Source organism: Eumetopias jubatus, unplaced genomic scaffold (assembly GCF_037043125.1).
Source record: "Eumetopias jubatus isolate StellerSeaLion01/CBP00866 unplaced genomic scaffold, mEumJub1_p1.0 scaffold_30, whole genome shotgun sequence".
Taxonomy (NCBI): Eukaryota; Metazoa; Chordata; class Mammalia; order Carnivora; family Otariidae; genus Eumetopias; species Eumetopias jubatus.
Genome location: NW_028274836.1, coordinates 1,635,559 through 1,642,217, shown reverse-complemented (window position 1 = coordinate 1,642,217; position 6,659 = coordinate 1,635,559).

The window sequence follows — 6,659 nt, the reverse complement described above, 5'->3', positions numbered from 1 at the left end:
GACGTGCGGAGAAGTGAATCCGAGGCGATATTCGGGAGGATAGATGGCGGGGGAGGGGCCTCCGTCAGCCGCTTCTGGCAAGTGCTAGAGCCGCGGAGCACAAAATCGGATCTTTGAGAAGTCGGCTCCGCGGAGGGACGTCGCTGCAGTGGCTAAGCGGGGGGTGGAACCCTCGCGGGACAGTGTGGTCTCAGGACCCTCGGGGTCACAGAAAGACCGGGGGTGCCTGAGTGCGCCAGAGCTCCCAGGGATTGGAGCAGGGAAGCCGGCTGCAGAGACGGAGCTGAGGCGCGGGCTCTCAGCTTGGGGTGGCCATAAACTGTGATCCGCGGCCCAGTCGGGCCACTGCTCCTGCAGCAGGGACCCAACAGGCGGCAGATCCGGGGAGACTCCCCTTCCTTCCCTGGGAGGAGTGGCACGGGAACGCACCTCAGGGATCTGCTGGGTTTGGAGACTCCACACGGGGTCGGGTGCCAGAGATAGCAACGCTCGGTCACAGGCCGGGGGAGCACGGAGAGCAGCCGGAGACCGGGGACACGGGAGTGACTGCTTTTCTCTGTGGGCGCACTGAGGACTGGGGCCCCGAGTTCTCAGCTCCTCCGGGTGGAGATTGGGAGGCCACCATTTTTGCCTGGTCCTCCAAGGCTATATGGAGAGTTTGCAGGAACAAAAGCTCCTGAGATCAAACCCGAGCAGCTTGCTTAGCCCGGACAGACAAGGGCGGGGCAATTCAGCCTCCGGCAAAGACATTTGGAAACCACAGCAACAGGCCCCTCCCCCAGAAGATCAGCACGAACAGCCAGCAAGCCAAGACCAAGTTTACCGATCAAGGAGAACGGGAGAACTCCAGCGCTAGGGGAATACTGCACATAGAATTCATGGCTTTTTTTTTTACCATGATTCATTAGTTCATCAAAGTTAATTTTTGTTAACTGTTTTTTTTCTTTTTCCCTTTTTCAGCCAACATCTTATCAATCTCTTTTTAAAAAAAAAAAACATTTTTTATTTTTCATTTTTAGAGTCATATTTTATTTTAAGTAGTTACCCTTATTTTTGGCATATATATATAAGTTGTTCTCTCTTTAAAATTTTGAGATACAGTTTCTTCTAACAGATCAAAATATACCCTAAATCACTAGTGTATGGCTCTGTTCTAGTCTCCTGCCTGATCACATTCTCTCCCTTTTTTCTTTTTTTTTAAATCTTCTTTCTTTTTTCAAACAACTTCTTATCTTATCAAGTCCTTTTATAAAATCTTTTATAATTTTCATCTTTACAGTCATCTTCTATCCCTTCATTGTATCAACCCTTATTTTGTACATATATGTCTTTCTTCCTTTAAAATTTTAGGAGGCACTTTTTTCTAACAGACCAAAATACGCCCAAAATCTAGTGTGTGGCACTGATCTATGCACTAGCCTGATCATATTTGATCACATTCTGCTTTTTTTCTATTGTTCTGTTTTTTTTTTTTCTCTTTCTTTTTTCTTTCACTTTCTTTTCCCCTGGGTTCAGGTCTTTTCAGATTTGTATACAGTATATTTGCTGGGGACGTTGTAAACCTGTTAGCATTTTGTTCTCTCATTCATCTATTCTCCTCTGGACAAAATGACAAGACGAAAAAAAATCATCTCAGCAAAAAGAACAAGAGGTAGTACCGTCAGCCAGGGACCTACTCAATACGGACATTAGTACGATGTCGGACCTAGAGTTCAGAATCATGACTTTAAAGATACTAGCTGGGCTTGAAAAAAGCGTGGAAGTTATTAGAGAAACCCTTTCTGGAGAAATAAAAGAACTAAAATCTAACCAAGTCGAAATCAAAAAGGTTATTGATGAGGTGCAATCAAAAATGGGGGCACTAACTGCTAGGATAAATGAGGCAGAAAAGAGAATCAGCGATATAGAAGACCAAATGATGGAAAGTAAAGAGGCTGAGAAAAAGAGGGAGAAACAACTACAGGATCACGAGGGCAGAATTCGAGAGATAAGTGATTCGATAAGACGAAACAACATTAGAATAATTGGGATCCCAGAAGAAGAAGAGAGAGAAAGGGGGGGCAGAAGGTATATTGGAGCAAATAATAGCAGAGAACTTCCCTAATGTGAGGAAGGAAACAGGCATCAAAATCCAGGAGGCACAGAGAACCCCTCTCAAAATCAATAAAAATAGGTCAACACCCCGACATCTAATAGTAAAACTTACGAGTCTCAGAGACAAAGAGAAAATCCTGAAAGCAGCTCGGGAGAAGAGATATGTAACCTACCATGGTAAAAATATTAGATTGGCAACAGACCTATCCACAGAGACCTGGCAGGCCAGAAAGGACTGGCAAGATATCTTCAGAGCACTAAACGAGAAAAATATGCAGCCAAGAATACTATATCCAGCTAGGCTGTCATTGAAAATAGAAGGAGAGATAAAAAGCTTCCAGAACAAACAAAAACTAAAGGAATTTGCAAACACGAAACCAGCCCTCCAAGAAATATTGAAAGGGGTCCTCTAAGCAAAGAGAGAACCTAAAAGCAGCAAAGATCAGAAGGAACACAGACAACATACAGTAACAGTCACCTTACAGGCAATACAATGGCACTAAATTCATACCTTTCAATAGTTACCCTGAATGTAAATGGGCTCAATGCCCCAATCAAAAGACACAGGCTATCAGATTGGATTAAAAAACAAGACCCATCTATATGCTGTCTGCAAGAGACTCATTTTAGACCCAAAGACACCCCCAGATTGAAAGTGAGGGGGTGGAAAACCATTTACCATGCTAATGGACACCAAAAGAAAGCTGGGGTGGCAATCCTTATATCAGACAAACTAGATTTTAAAACAAAGACTGTAATAAGAGATGAGGAAGGACACTATATCCTACTTAAAGGGTCTATCCAACAAGAAGATCTAACAATTGTAAATATCTATGCCCCGAACATGGGAGCAGCCAATTATATAAGGCAATTAATAACAAAAGCGAAGAAACACATTGACAACAATACAATAATAGTGGGGGACTTTAACACCCCCCTGACTGAAATGGACAGATCATCTAAGCAAAAGATCAACAAGGAAATAAAGACTTTAAATGACACACTGGACCAAATGGACTTCACAGACATATTCAGAACATTCCATCCCAAAGCAACGGAATACACATTCTTCTCTAGTGCCCATGGAACATTCTCCAGAATTGATCACATCCTAGGTCACAAATCAGGTCTCAACCGGTACCAAAAGATTGGGATCATTCCCTGCATATTTTCAGACCACAATGCTTTGAAACTAGAACTCAACCACAAGAGGAAAGTCGGCAAGAACTCAAATACATGGAGGCTAAAGAGCATCCTACTAAAGAATGAATGGGTCAACCAAGAAATTAAAGAAGAATTTAAAAAATTCATGGAAACCAATGAAAATGAAAACACAACTGTTCAAAATCTTTGTGATACAGCAAAGGCAGTCCTGAGAGGAAAGTATATAGCAATACAAGCCTTTCTCAAGAAACAAGAAAGGTCTCAAATACACAACCTAACCCTACACCTAAAGGAGCTGGAGAAAGAACAGCAAATAAAGCCTAAACCCAGCAGGAGAAGAGAAATCATAAAGATCAGAGCAGAAATCAATGAACTAGAAACCAAAAGAACAGTAGAACAGATCAACGAAACTAGGAGCTGGTTCTTTGAAAGAATTAACAAGATTGATAAACCCCTGGCCAGACTGATCAAAAAGAAAAGAGAAATGACCCAAATCAACAAAATCATGAATGAAAGAGGAGAGATCACAACCAACACCAAAGAAATCCAAACAATTATAAGAACATATTATGAACAACTCTATGCCAGCAAATTAGATAACCTGGAAGAAATGGGTGCATTCCTAGAGATGTATCAACTACCAAAATTGAACCAGGAGGAAATAGAAAACCTGAACAGACCTATAACCACTAAGGAAATTGAAGCAGTCATCAAAAATCTCCCAAGAAACAAAAGCCCAGGGCCAGATGGCTTCCCAGGGGAATTCTATCAGACATTTAAAGAAGAATTAATACCTATTCTCCTGAAACTGTTCCAAAAAATAGAAATGGAAGGGAAACTTCCAAATTCATTTTACGAGGCCACCATTACCTTGATCCCAAAACCAGACAAAGACCCCATCAAAAAGGAGAATTACAGACCAATATCCTTGATGAACATGGATGCAAAAATTCTCACCAAAATACTAGCCAATAGGATCCAACAATACATTAAAAGGTTTATTCACCACGACCAAGTGGGATTTATCCCTGGCCTGCAAGGCTGGTTCAACATCCGCAAATCAATCAACGTCATACAATACATTAACAAAAGAAAGAACAAGAATCATATAATCCTCTCAATAGATGCAGAAAAAGCATTTGACAAAGTACAGCATCCTTTCTTGATCAAAACTCTTCAGAGTATAGGGATAGAGGGTACATACCTCAATATCATAAAAGCCATCTATGAAAAACCTACAATGTCATTCTCAATGGGGAAAAGCTGAGAGCTTTAGGTCAGGAACGCGGCAGGGATGTCCACTCTCACCACTGCTATTCAACCTAGTATTAGAAGTCCTAGCCATGGCAATCAGACAACAAAAAGAAATCAAAGGCATCCAAATCAGCAAAGAGGAAGTCAAACTCTCACTCTTTGCAGATGATATGATACTTTATGTGGAAAACCCAAAAGACTCCACCCCAAAACTGCTAGAACTCATACAGGAATTCAGTCAAGTAGCAGGCTATAAAATCAATGCACAGAAATCAGTGGCATTCCTATACACCAACAACAAGACAGAAGAGAGACAAATCAAAGAGTCGATCCCATTCACAATTGCACCCAAAACCATAAGATACCTAGGAATAAATTTAACCAAAGAGGCAAAGGATCTGTACTCAGAAAACTATAAAATACTCATGAAAGAAATTGAAGAAGACACAAAGAAATGGAAAAACGTTCCATGCTCATGGATTGGGAGAACCAACATTGTGAAGATGTCCATGCTACCTAGAGCAATCTACACATTCAATGCAATCCCCATCAAAATACCATCCATTTTTTTCAAAGAAATGGAACAAATAATCCTAAAATTTGTATGGAACCAGAAGAGACCCAGAATAGCCAGAGGAATGTTGAAAAAGAAAAGCAAAGCTGGCGGCATCACAATTCCGGACTTCCAGCTCTATTACAAAGCTGTCATCATCAAGACAGTATGGTACTGGCACAAAAACAGACACATCGATCAATGGAACAGAATAGAGAGCCCAGAAATGAACCCTCAACTCTATGGTCAACTTCTCTTTGACAAAGCAGGAAAGAATGTCCAATGGAAAAAAGACAGTCTCTTCAACAAATGGTGTTGGGAAAATTGGACAGCCACATGCAGAAGAATGAAACTGGACCATTTCCTTACACCACACACAAAAATAGACTCCAAATGGTTGAAAGACCTAAACGTGAGACAGGAGTCCATCAAAATCCTAAAGGAGAACACAGGTAGCAACCTCTTCGACCTCAGCCACAGCAACTTCTTCCTAGAAACATCACCAAAGGCACGGGAAGCCAGGGCAAAAATGAACTATTGGGATTTCATCAAGATAAAAAGCTTTTGCACAGCCAAAGAAACAGTCCACAAAACCAAAAGACAACCAACAGAATGGGAGAAAATATTTGCAAATGACATATCAGATAAAGGGCTAGTATCCAAAATCTATAAAGAACTTATCAAACTCAACCCCCAAAGAACAAATAATCCAATCAAGAAATGGGCAGAAAACATGAACAGACATTTTTCCAAAGAAGACATTCAAATGGCCAACAGGCACATGAAAAAGTGCTCAACATCGCTCGGCATCAGGGAATTCCAAATCAAAACCTCAATGAGATACCACCTCACACCCGTCAGAATGGCTAAAATGAACAAGTCAGGGAACGACAGATGTTGGCGGGGATGTGGAGAAAGGGGAACCCTCCTACACTGTTGGTGGGAATGCAAGCTGGTGCAACCACTCTGGAAAACAGTATGGAGGTTCCTCAAGCAGTTGAAATTAGAGCTACCATTCGATCCAGCAATTGCACTACTGGGTATTTACCCCAAAGATACAAATGTAGGGACCCGAAGGGGTACGTGCACCCCAATGTTTATAGCAGCAATGTCCACAATAGCCAAACTGTGGAAAGAGCCAAGATGTCCATCGACAGATGAATGGATAAAGAAGAGGTGGTATATATACACAATGGAATATTATGCAGCCATCAAAAGGAATGAGATCTTGCCATTTGCAATGACGTGGATGGAACTGGAGGGTGTTATGCTGAGTGAAATAAGTCAATCAGAGAAAGACATGTATCCTATGACCTCACTGATATGAGGAATTCTTAATCTCAGGAACAAACTGAGGGTTGCTGGAGTGGGGGTGGGGTGGGAGGGATGGGGTGGCTGGGTGATAGACATTGGGGAGGGTATGTGCTACGGTGAGCGCTGTGAATTGTGTAAGACTGTTGAATCACAGATCTGTACTTCTGAAACAAATAATGCAACATATTTTAAGAAAAAAGAAAAAGAAGAAGATAGCAGGAGAGGAAGAATGAAGGGGAGTAAGTCGGAGGGGGAGATGAACCAGGAGAGACGATGGACT